General features: G+C 43.5%; 1 protein-coding gene across 2 annotated transcripts in view; it reads right to left on the bottom strand.

The window, feature by feature from the left end:
* Positions 1 to 20,325, bottom strand: part of fbxw7 (F-box and WD repeat domain containing 7) — a 109,648-nt gene that overhangs the window by 76,692 nt on the left and 12,631 nt on the right. For both annotated transcript variants that reach the window (XM_084567380.1, XM_084567381.1), the window contains one exon: positions 14,211 to 14,290. The gene's annotated coding sequence lies outside the window, so the exon portion shown is untranslated. The remainder of the gene's footprint in view (positions 1 to 14,210; positions 14,291 to 20,325) is intronic.

Below are 20,325 nucleotides of genomic sequence, written 5' to 3'. Positions count from 1 at the left end.
ACCATTTGGATTTCAATATGGGGAAGTTTTCAAACACTACAGACAAAAAAAAAAATACCTCTGCGCGCAATTTAATAGTTCTACAACCCATCAAAACAATTTTGTCGCAAACATATTCAACTCCACGGCGCTCAGATTGCGTGGATGACTGTGTCGCTCTTCTGTCCATCACTGCATAAAGTCCACCCAAACAATTTGACTGGTCCAGCATAATCACATCCCAACGGAGGGCTTCCAAACCAACTTCCAACCACAAAAGACATGTGGGCGGGGACGTTCGTCCGGGTTCACGGCTAAAAGGAAGCATATCCCTGTCTGCAAAACAGCTTGTGTAAATAAGTGTGCTCTTAAGCATGCATTCAATGCTCCTCGCTGTGAAAAAGATTTTTCCTCCCGTTCGAATAATAAGGCGTTCATTGTGTGCCTGGCAGTTTGGCAGTGCAACATGCATCCGAACAGTCCCTGGTATAGCTGCTGATGGAGAGGGGTTAAGATTTCTGCAGTGCGCTGAGCCAAGTTGGCACCTCGCGGATAAAGCCACAGCTGTGGCACAAACAGACATTACTTGAGCCCTGTGCACAGACTCGTCGTGGGGCACTTCAGCAAGCATATGCTGCCTTCTCTTGGATGGATTTGGGACGGGTTCTCAGTAAATGCTGGGACAGGTGTTAAACAGGTATGCGTTAACTTTCTACAGATGGCATCAGAGAATTAGTTCCTGCCCCACCACGTAGCTGGCACCTAAACTACTGTGGGAGTACGCCAGAAACACAGCTTACCGTTTTACAGCACTCAATTAACACTGAATCAAACTGACCCAGAGGGCGGAGTGAGATACAAACTGATAACATGTGATGATTTTGTGTTGGGACTAACAACAGCACAGTAGTGGCATCCCAAAAACCAATATGCAGCACCAAGTCGACAATTGTAATTACACAGTATTTTCACATGGTTAGATATTTAGAAAAATAAATCACTTCTAGAAGATGACTAGAACATAGTGCATACATATACAGCTGGACATTGAGACAAGTTCTCTCTTTCTAAAACATATCCATGTCACAGTTGTATAATTATATGGTCTTAAAGTACAGATTTAATTTTGGGTTTCAAACCCAAACTGGAGGAATGCTTTATTGATTGCTTTGCTGAATATGCAGCCACTTACTTGTTCAGTGGAACAAATCTGATTGGACAATTAACTCGAATGCAGGAACATTAGGAGTAGCCAAACAAACAGTTTGGTAAATTTGCAGAAAAAAAATAATGCACTAATTGTACAGTGTGTTCTGCTGAGCTCTGCAACATAAAAAGTCCTGGAGGTCCATGGATGAAAACAGTGGTGGATGATCGCAGGACACTTCTTACGGTAAAGAAAAACCCCTTCACAACACCAAGGAGGTAGGCATAACATTGTCCAGGTCTACCACAAAGAGAAGACTTCATAAAAAGGAACAGAAGGATCAGATTATAATTTGCAAAAAAATCCAAAAAAAAATCATAAAAACCCCAAGTCATATTTTGGTTCAAGTCCTTGAACTAAATCTACTATTTAGACCACACACACTGGACAGTCCCAACCATAATATCTGTAAAATCTGTGCAATAACCCATTTGTGTTTACATCTTTAATTCTCTCATATACGTATTTAATTTACTATTTTTTTGCATTCATTTAATGTTGACTGTGCACTGTTAAACTATATGCTGCTGCAATGCTGCAAAGTTCCCCACTGTGGGGTTCATATGCTGAAAGGTAGATTTTGTATGCATTTATGAATTGTGAAAACTGAGAACTCAGGTCAGGTGCAGCAATAATTTCTAGCTCTGAAAAGGATGAACCCAGACTTTACAGGAGACTCTATTGAAGCTATTGGAAATATCGAGCATGCAAACCTTGTTGAGAAAAAGGAAAGAAACTTGAAGGAGTGAGTGTAACAATCCCAAATGGCAGCAATAAATCACACCAATGTGACCTTAACAGAACAGTGGGAGAGAACAGAGAGAGGATCGGCTGTTGTTAACACACACACACAGCAGATATACAGTACGTATAGATCTAGCAGCTGATGTATAGCTGCTCCACTTAAATTCCACCATATTAACAGTGGGAGGTTAATGAAGACTAACAAACCAGTATTAATGTTTAATAGCTAAAGGACACATTCTGCATCTTGAGTAACTTCAGCATTATAATATATGTATAATGTATTTAAGAAGATTTAGATTTGGAGTTTGCCGTTATGAATCTTTCGAGTTAAGAAATGAAATCTACTGTAGTGAGTGTGCAGGTTTGCTTTAAAGTCTTGCAATCCTCTAAACGCTGTTTGTTGAAACATCTGCGGCCTCGGTTCAGTGCAGAAGCTATTAATCGATGGCTCTATTTTGAGCTGGTGCCCTGTGATGTCTCGAAGGAAGAGAGTGAAACTTAAATCCCCGAGCTGCTTCGCAGAGGGACGACACTTCTCCACAGCAAAGTGCTTCATATCAGGACAATGCCTCCTCTGGAAAACAATGACTTCTGCTCAATATAAAAGTCACATTAAGGTTTTGTCTATAAGCGGTACGCCTCCTCTAAAACTGTCACTTATCTCTTTTTCATTTGAATTGTTGCCATGCAACAGCTCAATAATACCACAACATTTTCCTTTGTGGGTTTCCGTCATTACTCGTGAGAGTATAAATCTTCGTGGAGACCAAGAGAATCAATCTCCTCTGCTGCGAGAGCGGCCACATGCCAGAACGACTGAGGAAGGGACTTTAAATCCGTTCAGTGCCAGCTTACTACTAAAACAGTCATGTGCACAACTGGAAATTAAGCAGCGGGAACCCTTGGTGCTACAGACATGCGACAGAAACCTGTGTTAGAGCCAAGACCGCTCATTTACACCAATGTGAGCACATGAGCACACGGGCACTCACACGCGGTGTTGTTCGGCTTTTATTTGGTCCATTAGAAAAAGCTTTTCCTCCTATTAAGGAGGGGCAGCAATCACTGTAAACCACAGGCTGACTGAAGGCATCCATTTAAGTAGCTGTGCAAACTGAAAGCCAGTCCACTGTTGTCAAGGCAGCGACACGGCCATTAAATCACCTGGTTCCATTAAAGAATCAATTACTGCACTGCTCTCCTTGGCTGAACACTTCTTACACCTGAAAAATCACTTCAGACAACCAACGTCGATACACGAGGACACAACACTTCACAAGCGACGCTTCCTGGAATCATGACATCAGGCCCCCGTAATGATTTCATGCACACAGACAGCACGCCTCCCGACTGACCGGGAGGCACGAGGACACCGTTGTGGCGGTATCGGGGGGGAGCTGACGCGCCGTTACCTTTGGTTGAGGCGGGCAGCCAGTGGCCAGTCGCTGCAGCTGTTCTGAAGTATGGCTGCAGGAGAGGAGATCTGAGCAGCAAGCTGTGCGGCCCAGTCTCTTCATCAGAGAGGAGATGAAGCTGCAGCCACAGCCACACATCGACTTGCTCATTAGTAGCCTGGCAGCTCTGGGGTTAGAAGACGTGTGGGGGGAAAAGAGACTAGCTGCAAGCCGCAGCCACTTCCTCGTGCTTGCTGAATTCTCTCACAGCTGATGCCTTCTCTTTAATGTATTCCACATGGTGCTGATCCACAGGTACTCCGTCACAGACCGGGCTGGTTTCATCTACGGCGAGCGCAACACAGATGCCGACGCACACCTTAATCCACACAGAGGGCACTTGAGTCAGGAAGTACAGTTTGCCGGTCCATTTCCCTTGTGTTTGCTTCCCACTTACTCCACTGCCTCTGCTGTACTTCTATCTCTGAGCAGCACACGCCTCCTCCTGTAGCCCCCTCCACCCCTTTCGCAAACTCACTTCCATCCACAAAACACCTTCTTCTGAGCGCAAACAATACACAGGGCGCAGTGTGTCTGCCACTTCTCTCCCTTCTGTCTCCCACAATTTCCATCCGTTCCTTTCCACTCCCTCCGGCTGCTGTGCGATGAGGATGCTATCCCCGTCGGCGCTGATGCCACCGCTGTGCACCCCACCACCACCACCACCACCACAGCCACCAGCGGCAGACCACTCAGACTGAGCTCCTCCAACTTGCCGACAAAAGTGCTTTTCTCGTATGACATTCGAGCTCCGAGTCGCTCCGTTAATTGAGGAAGCAGTGGAGAGAATTTTACAAGAAATCCAAGCCACTCTGCATGCACCATAAAAGACTGATAAGCAGGATACAGCCGGGATGCGGCGGGGGGAGGGGTCCGAGGGAAAGCATTTAGGAGACAATAACAGAGCGGACAGGATTATTATGGTAATAATCCGTCACCGCGGTCAAGACGCCGCTGGTGATCACTATAATAATCAGTGAAATAAATGGACAGTAAAGGCAGAAAAATCACCACACTGTGACAGCTTCTCTAACTGATCAAGAAAAACTGAAAAGGCAGGCGGAAAATAAACCCTCTGAAATCTGCCGTTCCTAAGCAGTTATTAAGCTTTTAATAGGACGAACAGATAAAAGCACAATATGACACACAGCACATACAGGCTGCATGTCTGTGATTGGAGCCAGTTCACACATGGGGAAAGACAGGAGCAAATCATTTTAGATTCCCTCGTGTCTCAACATCTGTGCTCCTCTCCTCATCCGGTGAGCCCACACATTCCCCCCCGCTCACCTCACATCAGACGTTTAAACCTGAGGAGTCTACGCACGGGGGACAATGTGAACATTATTCAGCACAGAAGCTGATAAAGCCCGGAGGTCACAGGAGGCAGAGAGACAGAGAGAGAGAGAGAGAGAGGGAGGGACAGAGGGAGGGAGGGGTAGTAATAACGGCAAAGACAAAGATAGTGTTGACATCAAACTGAGAATAGGTCCTCTGTTAAAGGAACGGCAACAGCTCGTTATTAATAGCGCGCATGTAACGACGTTAAACGACGATTTAAAATCGCCGCCTTCTACCACCACCAGTAAAGAGACGCTGAAAAGGGGGACGCTGCTCTGACCAGTCACAAAACCACTGAGCATAGGACGCGTTAGCATCAAAACGGGACATTTAACGGCATTTAATTGTTATTTCTGGTATTATATCTGGTGTTGGGAATCATGAACTGTCAATGGTAGAGAAGCAGACTTTTAAATGTCATGTGTTAGGGCATCATTAGAAGATAAGAAACAAGGACTTCAATATGAAACTGATATGTTAAGTCCATGTGTGCAACGATTTCCTAAACTACGTGATTCTGTGATATTGTGACTTTAAGTGAATTGACAGATTTGACAATTGAGTCTTATTCCAGGTTAAGACTTGCCATTTTCCTTATTTAGTTTACTTGTGCGTCAACATATATCTCTTTGGAAAGATTTTCTTTTTATTATTACTAATCGAGAAAATACTACTGTTATTAAAACAGGTAAGAAGAACAGTAAGTCCAAGAGACGTGTTCAGTAATGGATGCGTATTTCTAAACAATCGGAAACAGTCCTTGAAGAAGTTAGGAAGCTGGCAGGTGATGTAACAAGTTACCTCAGTTCTTTTTGTATTGTACTTTTGTATATGGGGCAATGCAGATGCTGACACTTTGCCAAGTCTGTGCTTAAAAGCATCTTCAGTAGTCTAGTTTTGGAGTTTCTTTAAAGCTCAGGAATGTGTAAAATTGATAGGAACAGGCGGCATTTCAAGTTAAATCTCTGTGCAGCCAAATAGATCCAGACCATACACAGATCTTAAGGAAATATACATGGGTTCAAACTTTCTGGGTGAAAATTCATTCAGTTCTTTGTGATTTTTTTTGGGATATGTGATTCCTAGAAGTTGTCTCGTTTAGTATCTTGGTCATTTGGAAGAAGTTGTGCGTAGAGAGGACCATTACGTGGTTAAATGAATGATATTTTTGTGCTGCTTTGGTGATTACTTGTAACATACATCAACTTGATGCAACCTGGACACATCCTCAGTGATGTTACCCGGGGTCATGGGGTGTTTCGGGGTCTTTCGAACATCACACACTCTCTCCCAGGCGACCCAGCTAGGGTTGATCAGGCCCCAGCTTGTGACCACGGCTCTCCTCTCCTCATCCACAGCCGCCTCAGTGACTTCCTTAATGGCCCTTCGCTTACCAGCCCCTGTAATGCCCAGCATGCTGTAGGCCCTGCAGAGAGACTGGCCCACAAACCCTCTTCCATCCCACCTCAATGGGCTCCCACCGCGCTCGCCACCCATTGTCCCGGCACTCCTCCATTGGCTCGGCATATCTTGCCCTCTTCCTCTCATTAGCCTCCTCAATGCGGTCCTCCCAAGGGACAGGGAGTTCCAGGAGAACGACCTGTTCGGAGGCTTCTGAGACGAGCAGCAAGTCTGGCCGCAGCGGCTTACTTGACTTATTAATATTGTAATAATCTCATCACGTGGGTTACGGACAAATCTGTAATTGAGGCAATTTAGAGTTGATACGAGGCGTTGCCAGGAACGCTTCTTTTATTAATGTTTAATGTCCTCTGAGTGTTTTTCACATTGAATACTTACTTTAAATGTAACTTCTGTTTTAATACAACTTAAGGAGGCAAATTAAAGTGCGTAGCCGCTGATAGTACACCTAGACTGCCCACCCTGTTCAGTATTCACCACACTGTCTTGAGTTTAATGACCGAAGATTGACTCAACAATTGACTACCGTTAGCCTCTTCTCAGATGGACACTGCAAAAGTGGCACAAACAATTATCGCTCCATCCGTTCATTTGAGTGGAGTGCATCAGCCGCGGGTGTGCGGCTGCGACCGACTGCCAACTGCACCCAACGTATAAGGTGGTGGAAAGAGTAATGAAGCACTCAAAGCCGTTTTCCGTGCTCGTTCACCGGCGCATATTTGTTCTGTTGATGGGAGTGATACTGAACGGGGCAGCTCACTGTGATTCAATGCAACAGAGATTTCCTGAAACAACGGGTTTCCATCTCCTGGAACAAACGGCCCATCAGGGGAGAAATGAAACACTGAGACCTCTGTCTGCGATCCTCTATAACAATATATAAAGAAAGGAACTGGAACAGGTGTAATGTTCTTCTATCCCTTAATGCAGGCAGTAGCTAACATTATGATATGACTCCACCTTATCTTGAAATCAGAATGCAGCATAAGCAAAAAACAAAAAAAGGAAATAAGCATCTTGTTCACAATTCTACTCTTTTCTCGTCTGGGACTGGAAGACAGGGCAGGGTGAAAGGGTGCCCTGTTCATTATTTATGAATATTGCTTTTCACTGTGTCAGCTCACTGCTTCAGTATTGATCCATAAAGTGGAGACTCACTGCACCATAGCATAGTGTCTCAGAGGAAGACAGAACAACACCAGGCGTACGTGCTGCAGCGATAGGGATCATCAATGTGAAACATCTGCAGGCGAGGTAGCTTTGCATACAACATGAATTTAACTGCACTATCATTCACCATATGAACATCACTGCATACTGCATTAACTGTGCAAAAGCTCCACTAATCAACGCCGTGCTCTGGAAGAATTTGTGGTCTTTGTACGTTAATCTAATGCCATTACAGCCGTCTTTATTTTCAACTAGAGCTACGAAGAGCTACAGTTTAGTAGTCCACCAGACGTCTTAGCATCGGTTGGAAAAGTTTTCAGCATGAAGGCCATTGTGGTCTTTACATTTACACTAATGCTAAAACTGAAAAGTAAATCATACTACATCGTGGATGATAATGACTATTTATCACATCGCTAATAGTCTCTTCCTGTGACTAGGAACTAGAGTGGTCAGAGAAATGTAGCGGAATAAAAAGTACAATACTTTACTATAAATGTTAATGGAGTGGAAGCAGTATGAAGAGTAAGCACAGTAGTAGGAGCAAATGTTCATCTGCATACTGTACTACATACACCCATCAGCCACAACATTAAAACCACTGACAGGAGAAGTGAATAACATTGACCATCTTGTGACAATACAATCTTCTGCTGGGAAACTGCTGGACCTGGCATTCATGTGGATGTTACTTAGACATGTACCACCCACCTAGACCAGACCAGGCACCCCCAACCCATAGCAATGACACTCCTTGATGGCGGCAGACATCCCCAGCAGGATGCAGCCTGACACAGGCACAAACACAACAACTCAAAACTACATGAAAAACAGTACAAGGTGTTGACCTGGAATCCAAATTCACTAGATCCCAAACTGATCAAGCATCTGTGGGATGATCCACAGAGGCCCCTCCCCTTAAACCCATAGGACCCAAAGGCCCCCACAAACAACATTCATGTTGCCAGACACCACAGGACACCCTCAGAAGGTCCATGTCCATTCTCTGATGAGTCACAACTGTTTTGGAGACACAAGGGAGACCTACACAATATTAGGAAGGTGGTCATAATGTTAGGCTTGATCGGAGTATTATTTCCTGTAGAAGATCCTAATGAGCCAAAACCTGCATAACTGCACTTTCCAAATGTAACCGGAAATCTTTTAACTCACATTAGACAAATGTAATTTTCAAATTAAAAAAATCAATCATCATCAAAAGAAAGCCAAACCTTCATGCTGATTGCACGTTAACACGCTAACCACTCCGGCTGGAGTATAGTAGTTCAAACAAAAACACTGTACCACTACCCACAAGTACGCCAGTAATTCTCATTCTGAAAAGTCATGCACTAGATCATCTGCAAAGATCCTCCGTGCCATTATTCTTCATTACTGAAAGATAACATTTTAATACGTGGCTTTTCAACTATGGAAAATTACTCTTGATCCACTTCCCAGACTGCATGAGACGCACACATCCCGTGCTCCCTCGCCTGATACTGATTCTAATAATACTTAATCGGGTTATACGCAGATGCTCAGTGCTGATTTAATATCAGTGGCTGTTGTTATCAATTTAAAGGAAAGAAGTAAAGAATGCGGAAAGAATAAAAAGTAATGAAACTTACACAGCTCGGTATCAAAACTGCATTACATGCCATGTCGGTGTAAAGTGCAGTAGTTTAAAATCCCATTGCCTCTTCTCTGCAAACAACTGAACAAACAGTTCATCTGCTTCTGTGTACTTGATTTAACATTTTAAAGTCGTGTGAGGCCGCAAGCTTTAAGGCTGAGTTGATTGTAACTCTTGTCAAATCTGTAGCCTGCTGTTCAATGAGAAGACTGGCACACTAATGGCTAATAAAGTAAAAGACTGCAACCAGGCTCTAGTAGAAAGAGTCACCACCTATAAACTCCCCCAAACAAGATCAAAATCATCTGCATTAGTACGGAAAATCAGCACCAAACACTGCTATTCAGTCCGTGCTGTTCAGATCTCTAAAGGGAGGAAAAACACGCTCCGGCCAACCCAAGCGCTCATTCATAGTGTGATATCCTGACAAATTATTGCAGTGGTTAATCAAGCGGCAAATGAGCGACAATTAATATGATGCCAATAATCTCTTCAAAACAAATTAGTGGCTGAAACATTTAAGTGGGCTCGCAAATTACGTTCTCGGTGATCCACAGGCATCCGCATTTTTGACACGCTGAAATATGACACCGACGAGTCGAATCAAGCACCTTAACGTAGATCCACAACGTTTATGGTGAATGTGCTTGAATGCATCTGTAACATATTTACTCATCACGTCCACAAGATGTGAGTGGGCCTGCAGAGAAAGAAGTTTTACCTCTGAGTAGGCTGCGCTCTAGTGGGCAAAGACTGAAAGCTCAAGCAGAACAGCAGCTAACACGATGGTGCCTCAGCATTTGAGACTGTTAAAAGCATCTGCATGTGCTACTTAACACACCGTCAGTGGCGTTTATTCTCAGTAAGTTGAACCTGGGATGCGATGAGGTTGCGGAGGAGTGATAAACGCATATCATAATATTAACCAAAACACATATTTGACCTCGATGAGAGATCCTCCGCCCGGGCGTCACGCCAAACAAAATAGAAACCAGTAAAGTTACAACTTCCTGTCTCCGCAACATGGGGACAAAGTTGGATTTCCTGTTTTCAACAAAGTCTCAAAAGCATGAATGACTGAGAAAGCGTTAACCACACCCCTGAAACGTTAACACAGACCCTCACGTCGGTGCCTACTAGTTTTAACAATGCAAACCAGGCAGCATCAGAGCGTTGTGATGAAAAACACACACCCAATCTCAGTGTAGATATTAACACAGTAATGTAGTATCATTTACAACCACAGTATCTGTTACTTCTTATCATTTTTAAATTAAAATCATTAAACCTAACAGACAATCCCCATATATTACTGCACTGAATGGGTTACCTGATACCTCACTTTAGTGTGAAGTAGTTTGTCTCAAGAACTTATATCAATCACTTGTATAAATCACTTGGATCCACAGATAAACATCAAGTCAATTACTACTAGCAAAATCTTTCCAAATTAAAATAACTCTGGAGAACTGAATGTGCATCAGAAGCAGTTTTCTCGGTCCCTACCTATCCTCAACTGTGTGTCCGATCTGCTCCGGAGCAGGCAAAAGTCCTGAATTATTTACTCAGAATGAGTGGGTGAGCAGTGTGGGACTGATTAGGGAGTGACACAGAAGATGGCTAAATCTCAGCCTCTTTCAACAGTCTGCTTAGGAAGCAGTTTTCAAGTTCAAATTTAAAAAGGACGCTTTTTCAGACAGTGACTATATACACACCGTTATCTTTTCACGGGAAGCTTTTCTGCTAGTCTTCCCTATGGTAAAGCTAAAAATAATATTCCCTTCCAAGGAATATGACAAGCAGGAACACATACTGTTCAATGACCCGGACAAATATCAAAACAATTTCCAGATAAATTACGACAGCCTTTCTTCTTCTGCAGAATTATTTGTCATGTCAGCGTCACGATCTGCTAGACATGTTAAAAATCAAATAAATTCATGTCATCCAAAGAGGCAACGCCTTGTGAGATTACAGCTGCTATGCACAGATAATTAAACATGTTTAATGACCCTCATGTGAGCACTGAGAAGTGGCGTGATCTGAGAAGAAGGGTGACACATAACTGATTCTCTGTACTTTTTACGTATTAAGCATTCATGTCTGGAGCAAAGGGAGATGGGCACTGGGACACAAAAAGGGGAAGCAGCACTTGGATGAAAATTCAATCCAAAACCATCATCCTAAATTATTCACACTCCGTATCAAATGTCCTCACTCTGGTCTCATGGACCGGATAAACAGTTTTCGGGGGAAGACAATGTTAACATTTTGACATTTGAGTGCCAGCCCACACTTTAAAAATGCAGCAGCGAGCCAAGCAAGGCACCGCTATGTGCTATCACTTTACCTTTAATTCACCAGTGCATGCCTTGGATGAATAATTCAGGATGTGCGCCGCACTCTTGGGTTTAAGGAAGAGTCGCCCCCCCCCCCCCCACACACACACACACACAGCTCTGAACAATGAATGCACAGAGATCACGTGAACTGTGTGCATTTTGCTCAACTGCTCAAATTACTGACATGCACACATGCATCACAGTGAAGATCCCAAAGTCAGACGTCTGACAGGAAACGACACACAATTTGACATCTTTGCTAAACCTTGCCAAAATATAGGATGGGTCATGCAAACGTCTAAACTAAACATCCTAAAGATACAGTATCAATCACGTGCTTTTTAATTTTCTGGCCTCAACACACGCCTTTATACAAACACCACACACACCTCGGATTCCTCACTGACGGGTTCGCCTCCTGTTTGTTCATAACAACTGCAACAACTTCCACTGTGTCTCGTGCACAAGTGTGAAAGGTCTGCATCCTGCCCCAAGACGCTCACAGTGACACACAGGGTGTGGTCTTCCGCGCCGGCACCAGAACAATCGTTTTCTTCTTTTCTTTTTTTTATCTTGATGTCTATGGATTTTTTTTTTCTCACCATTCCCTCACTTGACACATCGTCTGCTCATCCTCAAAAAGGAAACTAAAGTAGAGCAAGGACGTCTGAGGCTTTTTCCACTTCATCATAAAACACGTAAAGACTATGGGGAGATATGACAACACTGAGATGTCCAGGAACTGACTTAGTCAATCACTGCAATGATAAGGATGTTTTGTATTAATTTAAAATGGGAGAGCAAGTTTGGGAGTTTTGGACTGGTTTGACATGATGAGGTGAATTTTGACTAATAGGGATATGTACTTTTTTCACTTCTTTAGACTCATGTTTGTACATACCGTATAACACAAACAATACACGTTTTAAGAGCTGTATAATGACTAAAGATGTGATTAAATTAGCCAATGATTAATTGTGCAAATAACTTCCATGGAAGAGTGGGCTAGTGTTTAGGGACGTGGACCTGGGACTGCAGGGTCAAAGGGCTGACATGCCCGTGCACAAGGCCATTAACCCCTAAAACAATTGCTCCCTGGGCACATGACATAGCTGCCCACTCTGCTCCGAGTGTTCTCGCTACTCTCTGTATAAATGGACGGATGACATGCAGAGTTCATCAGGTAAACCTGTTCAGGTGCCCGTTAAAAAAACATCAAATCAGCCAATCACGTGGCAGCAACTACTGCATCATCTGAATGGGGAAGAAATGTGGCTTAAATGCCTTTGAATGCTGGCTGCTCTGAGTGTTTTAAAAACTGCTGATGTACTGGGATTTCCATGTACAATCATATCGAAGGTTTACAGAAAGTGAAAAAGAGAAAATATCAAGTGAGCAGCAGTTGTCAGGGTAAAGAAATGCCTTGCTGATGGTCAGAGGAGATTTGTGACACTGGTTCGAACTGATGCAAAGGCAACGATAACTAACTCTTTGGTTACAACTGAAGTAAGCAGAAGAGCATCTCTGAACGCACAAACCCTTGAAGAACGTGGACTACTCTGGCAGCAGATCATCACACTGAGTGCCACTCGTTTTAGCTAAGAGCAGAAAACAAATTAGAAAAACGCTGCCTGGTCTGAGGAGATTTTGCTGAATCGGTAGGGACAGAATATGATGTAAACAACATGAAAGCATGGATCCATGCTACCTTTTATCAGCGGTTCAGGCTGCTGCTGGTGTTATGGTGTGGGGATACTTCCTTGGCACACTTTGGTCCCCTAAGTACAGCCTACCTGAGTGCTGTAGCCGACCATGTCAATGCCTTTATGACAGACAGTGTGCAATTCTTCTGATGGCTATTTCTAGCAAGACGAACCACGTCACTAAGATAAAATCATCTCGTGCTGGTTTCTTGAACATGACAATGGGTTCACTGTAGTAAAATGGCCTCTACAGTCACCAGATCTCAATCCCTCTGTCTGTCTTTGAGATGAGGTGTAACGAGAGATCCTGGATGTGCAGCCGACAAATCTGCAGAAACTGCTTCAAGCTATCATGTCAATATGGACCAGACTCTCTGAGGAATGTTTCCAATCGATGCCATGACGAATTACTGCAGGTCTGAAGATAAAGGGAGGTCCAAACCGGTGGTGGCAGGTTGCAGAGAATGACCTGGATGGAGGCTGTACGCACATGGCCAATAAAGCTGATTTACTACTACTTAAGACAATTTTCTGTGTCTTTAAACACACTGTAAGTCTTTTTGATATGCCCATTATTATTATTAAGCTACAACATTGGATAAAACTCTTTAAATCGTGCCTCCTATAGGCTGAGAACTTATTTGTGGTGGAGAGTAGATTTAGTGAGGTGAGGGGGAAAAAATGCACTTGATAACAGACACTTACGCGAGGAAATGTGTTGCTAGGAAACAGCTGGTCTCAAGCTTACATCCTGTCAGCATAGGCTGTTTGTGAGGTTGGTGAATGTCTTTTACAGCATTTGTGCAAGTGTGAAAACACAAAGTGGCCTAGACGTCGGTAAAAAAAAACACACGAGACAGCTGCACTTGGAAATGTAATGATAAGATATCAACATAATGAAATGCCATCATTCGTTTTGGGGCCACCGTTTGGGCTGCGGGTTTTATTTTCTGACAGCACAGTCAATACAAGGGTGTCCACAAGCAAGAAGAGACGCAACGCGCCGTATATTTTGATCCTGAAAACCACGCCTGGGCAATTTAGAAGGCTCCTTTGGCATGTGAACACTTTTACACCATTCAAAATAACCACAAATCCCACCAGGCCTGTGTGTAAACCTATGCGATGAACGCTTCACTGAGCGCAAGCCACACACAAAAACTTCCTGACCCCCTCTGAGAAGTTCACACAACCGCAGCGTTTACTTACAGTTCCCTCTGTCTGTCTTTGTTCAGGCCACAGTTGGTCCTCTCTTCACTCCGGGTTCCTACTCCAAGGGCTGATTCTTTCTGTGGACAAAGAGAGAGGGAGAAAGCGCTGTCAGTGCAACAATCTGAGAGGGGGTCATCAAAGAGTTAAGAAGCCATGTGGCCGCCTGGAATATGAGCGGAGAAGGCAGGAGGGCCAGAGTAGTGAGATAAGAATGATGAGATTTCACAGTTTATCCTCCAAAACCTCCATAACAGAACACGGCAACTCTTGAAAGGGCTTTTGCCAGAATAAAAACTACGTTGGAACAATTCAACAACCTGGCACAGCACACGACACCTGCATCAGCATGTAACAGTGAGTCACCATCACACATGCGTCAGTTCTTCCTGTCTCGTCTGATGGGAAGTGAACGGGGGGCAGCCGCTGGCAACCCGGCGAAAAAAAACATGATGCTACACATCTCTGCAGCTGTAACGTCAAACCAAATTTTGCATAATGAAATCTGAACTACAATGATATGAGTATATTTTCCCTCTTTTCAGTAGAGGATCGAACCATTTTTTTGGCATGCCTGAGGGAAACTGGTTGGGTGTTTCCCCTTCACCAGCATTACTAACACAATGTCTGCTCAGCCCGCACAGCGTAAGAGAGCCAGAGTGGGTTATGATTCACTCGCGCATCTAAATGCGTTCGGCCACACAACTGAGTGACGGTCACCTGCGAATTAACCCACTAAGATGACTGTATATACAAAAAAAAAAAAAAAAAAAAAAAAGACGTGAGCCGCTATTTGGTGTATGTGTAGTCTGATGGATTCAGTAGATCCCCGTCAGATTTAAAATAAAAATCATCTTAAATCCCTCCTGTGTAGACAAGCTGTAACAGAAGTAATGTCAACATCTGCCATGTGCTGCTGACAGGAGCAATTCATAATCCTATAGCATGTAGTACAACAGTTTGTGCTTCCTTTTGATTATCAACATTATTCAACATTAATCTGGCAGGATTAACGGCTCAGTCAGCCCTCTTTATTAGCGTTACATATGATCCCAAACGTTTTTTTTGTCAAATCTTAATGTTCAACTTGATTTAAAACATATTTTCACCCAGCCTTCAACCGTCATAGCCACGCCACATGTTTCATTGTTGTGATTGTTGGCGTTTGCATCAAGGCGGCCCTTTGGTCCGCTCCTGCTGATATCAAATATGAACCGTCTGGCTATTTGAGACACCGGAAACGCCCATGTACACTCAGCGTTAATCAAGTACTGGGCGTCCTGCTAACGTTACATGTCTGTGTTTTTCGTGGATCTAAACACTCCATATATCACGCCGTTGTTCAAATAAAGACACGCTGAACAGTAAAAACATAGATGGACGACAGACCAATCAAGTCGAGCTACTAAAATCGAGAGCGGTATGCAAAATTAACAGTGCCCCAAAGCGGAGGGTGCTATCCCTGCAGAGGCAAATACAACTTTCCCTGTTTGGTGATGAAATAATGTAACCAAATAAGAGCCATTAGAAACCCATAGACTGGTAAGTCTATACTAATAACACCACCACAGAATAGTAACTGTTAGTTTTGGTCGTTAACTTTGCACCCTAGGGTGTAGTATGTTTCACAGCAGGTCAAAACAAGGAAAGGTGTTTTAAGAGAAGTAAAAACATAATTAGGCCCACTAGTCTGACCAGCAGCGCCGAGGAGCTGGCTAGTCTAGGGAGAAGGGGATAGTTGACGTAAACAAAACTGGATATGGACATTAAGTTCTGGGAAACGGGCAGATGCCCAGACAGGCTTTCCAGCTGTTTGACATTTGATAACTGTGAGACAGAAAGACACGGGACAGACAAGCTCTGCGATTCAGCATTCTTACAGGCTTTATTTGCAGCGGAGCGCAGCGCTGAATTTGCAGGGAACTAATTCATTAATTGAGTAATGGTGTGACACAAAGCCACCGTGGGATGTTTCCAGATGTGTGTCATTTTAAGACGAATTCCAACGCAGTAAATGAGATGAAAAATATCACACTCTGTTGTGAGCTGTAACATGAATATTACACCGACACACTGGAGTAACGTGCACCGATCAGGCATAACATTATGACCAGTGACCGGCCTAACCTGATGCGCTACTTTTGACTTGCACATCAGGCACTGGTTCTTGTATTTTACTGCTTTAACACATCAATCAGCCACAACATTAGAACCACTGGCAAGAGAAGTGAATTACATTGACCCATCTTGTGAAAGTTCAATGTTCTTCTGGACCTGGCATTCATGTGGATGTTACTTAGACATGTAACACCCACCTATACCAGCCATCCCCAGCAGGATGCAGCCTGACACAGGCACACACAAAAAAAACTGTTTAGGAACAACTGAAAAAACATGAAGAACAGCACAAGGTGTTGACCTGGCCTCGAAATTCACTAGATCCCAAACTCATCAAGCTTCTGTGGGATGCACTGGAAAAAGCCTGATCCACAGAGGCCCCTCCCCTCAACCCATAGGACCCAAAGTCCCCCCACTAACAACATTCATGTTGCCAGACACCACAGGACACCCTCAGAAGGCCCATGTCCATTCTCTGATGAGTCACAACTGTTTTGGAGGCACAAGGGAGACCTTCACAATATTAGGAAGGTGGTCATAACGTTTGGCGTACATAGCTATAACAACTTTTCAGCTACCTGATCCAAATACCGAAGGCTGTGACTAATGAAGCCAACTTAAATTGGCTATATGATGGCGATCATATTTTAGCTGGAGTAGTGCATTTGTATCAGTGAAGAGAGCAGCGATCCAACACTAAAAGCCTCAGCAGCATCCATTAAAATACGCCCAGATACTGACGTTTTTTTGGAGCCGTCTGGGGACAAAAGCATCAACTAATCAATGCAACATCGGGGACAAATACGCCACATGTCAGATAAAAATAAATCTCGGGTAAATAAGATAAATACGTACACAAGAGTTCACAGCCCGGGAGCATGTAAAAACAGGACAAGCTGTGCTCTGCTGCCTTGTCAAGTGCTGCGGAGGCCCAGTAGTTGGGACGTGTGCCATGCGGCTGTAGCATCTCCAGCTCAGTTCCCAGCGAATACTTTTCGCAGGCGTTTCTCTCCCGTCATGTTTAAAGAGCCTGTCTGTTCAGTCACTCTCTGACTTGCAAAGCGCCAGAAACATTCTCATAAAAAATAAAAAACCTCAGCCAGAGCCACTCTGACTCACGATTAGAAGTACAGTATATACTTATCTGTGCTACGAGGGGACATAGTACTGGGTTTGCTGTCCAAAGATCTCTTATTAAATTGAACACAAAGGTCGCCAACTTTTATTCTGCCCACTCTGCAAGCTGCACTGCATCCAGCTCCCGTGCTCAGAAACAGAACAAGCCACATTTGAACTACTTTTACTAGCTAAAATGCTTTCTAGGTAAAGTTGTGACTCAGTCTCAGAAGGCTCCAAAAGGAATCGAGCGCAGAGGTTAAGAGATTCCTGCTACTTCAGTCAGCTGTGTCGGGATGTGCCAAACAAAATGAGTCCACATGAAGGAATGCAACTGCTGTGTTTCCTGGCCCTGGTTCAGAATGACTTACACTGGTTAAATTCTGAGAGGGGAGAGAGGAACCGAGTTATGCAACACTCTTAAGTGAATAAAATCACTGTCTTCTTCGGGAAAAAGAAGACAGCGGCACGCATCTCAGCACGTACATGCATTTTCATGTGTCTTAAGTTTAAAGCGCGGGGGGGGGGGGGGGGGGGGCGCTGCGATGGGCTTTATTAGCGCTCCAACTTCATTATTAGTCGGTATCGTTTTTCTCCTCATTCTTTTACATAACAAACACGCATGACATTGTTCCTATTACGTAACAAATTAGCAAACAAACAGCAGTAGTTACATAACAAGAATAACTTAGAGTTGCAAAAAAATATTGTGAAATATGTGCAAAAACAGAACGGTGATTGATAATCTAATCGAATTAAATAACTTCTCAGAACAGACGTTGGTTTCTTAGTTAATGAGAACAATGGCTGCTGCAGGCTGAGCTACAAGCTAACCATTTTGAGACAGCTAATCAAATTTCATTTACCAAACTGTGTTCATTGCTTTATAAAGTCTATTAAGCACGTTGGATGTTTTAGCTGTTTTAATTCCTGTCTCAAGTGTGAACACGGAGCCCGGTCTGGTTGTTCTCACGTAGCAGTGCTGGAGTCTCTTACAGATTATTAATATGACGCGTCCCGTCTAGTCACACTGGACCCGGGCTTAAAGACGTGACTCACTCTCTAGTTTGTCATCGCTCAGTTTTGGCGGAGATTCATTCTGAATACTTCCTCTGTGACTGAAAACCACAGATGATTTATTGATAAAAGGTTTTAAAAAGATAAGTTTTTAAGCGAAGCCACATGAGAACCTTTAAATTTACAACACTCACCTAGCAGCAGTGCATCAACTTGCACATATGGGAACAAGACTTGCTTTCAATATGCATGCTGACACGAGCTCGGCTCCGCTCGACTCAGCGAGCTGTCTGGAGCAGCTGCGAACTCGCCACCAGTACAAAGAGAATGAAAGACACTTCATAAATCACTGCTGGAATGCAGCCTCATTTCCTCTCTGACCCCACCTTCTCAACAGCTTCTTCCTTCAAGTCCAGGAGCTTTCCACACCGAGCAGCTGAGACCTGGCCATCAAAATAATCATACAACGTGCAGCTGGATGTCTCAGGAGCAGCTTCTCAAACTGGTTCACATTATAGTCATGGAGAGCAGGGGCTATAAAACTAAACGAATAATGATAGATCATACATGTTTTGGGTGAAGTTGACTATTAATAACAACAGAGAAAAATGAAGCCGAGCATTTACAGGTATTACAAACGTTTTTTTTCATGCTCAGGTGAATCTTTGTCATCTCTGTATGGTTTTACCAGTTCTGCAAACACAAGTTTTACTACTAAGCAGCAGCACCTGTTAGATTTAACACGACACATCAAGAGCAATATTTTTTCTTTTACCCAATTTCGCAAGCAACATATTTTTAACTGAAATGTGGCTGTAATTTACTCATAAGTCGTGCCAAACCTACTTTTGACTTCAGGCACTGGTTCTTGTATTTTACTGCTGTAACACATTAATCAGCCATAACATTAAAACCACTGACAGGTGAAGTAAATATCATTTACGATCTTGTGACAGTTCAATGTTCTGCTGGGAAACTTTTGGACCTGGTATTCATGTGGATGTTACTTAGACATGTACCACCCACCTAGACCAGACCAGGCACCCCCCACCCCATAGTAATGACACTCCTTGATGGCAGCAGCCATCCCAAGCAGGATGCAGCCTGACACAGACACACACACAAAAATGCTTTAGGAACAGCTCAAAAACAGCACAAGGTGTTGGCCTGGCCTCCAAATACATCCCAAACTGATCATGTATCTGTGGGATGATCCACAGAGGCCCCTTCCCTCAACCCATAGGACTCAAAGGCCCCGACCAACAACACCCTGTTACCAGACACCACAGGACACCCTCAGAAGGACCATGTCCATTCTCTGATGAGTCACAACTGTTTTGGAGGCACAAGGGAGACCCAGCACCGGTCATGTACCGCCATACCGTCAACAAGACAAGTGCAAGTTATTCATATAAGTTAAATTAACCATTAAAGCCAGCAGAACAATTTCAGCTTTAAAGATTGCACATATAAAGCTGCCTTTCCCAGTTTCACTATTTAATATCTAATCTGGATCAGTCGTCATAAAAGTGAACGATTAAAAAGTAGCCGTCTCAATAAGGATTTATAAATGTGACCTTCCGTCAATTCCACACCGCGCCTAACTGAAGTATGGCTATAATTAACTTTAAATGCTATCCGTGCTATTGCGGCTGATGTTGCGCCGCAAACACTCACAACTGTAAATTATCTTCCAATAGCTACAATTAATGTGCAATAATTTTTTAAGCTTACAAATAAGGAGGCACGTAAAAGTCACATTTAGTGAGAGAAATGGCTCATCACCAGGTTATCATTACACTTCTATACCTTATAATTTAAAGGGTGATTAGGCGGAAGTGAAAAGGGCATTTGGCACAAAGTA

The sequence above is a fragment of the Chelon labrosus genome (assembly GCF_963514085.1).
Source record: "Chelon labrosus genome assembly, chromosome: 2".
Taxonomy (NCBI): Eukaryota; Metazoa; Chordata; class Actinopteri; order Mugiliformes; family Mugilidae; genus Chelon; species Chelon labrosus.
The sequence above is the reverse complement of the archived record's forward strand: the minus strand, read 5'-3'. Positions and strand labels throughout refer to the sequence as shown.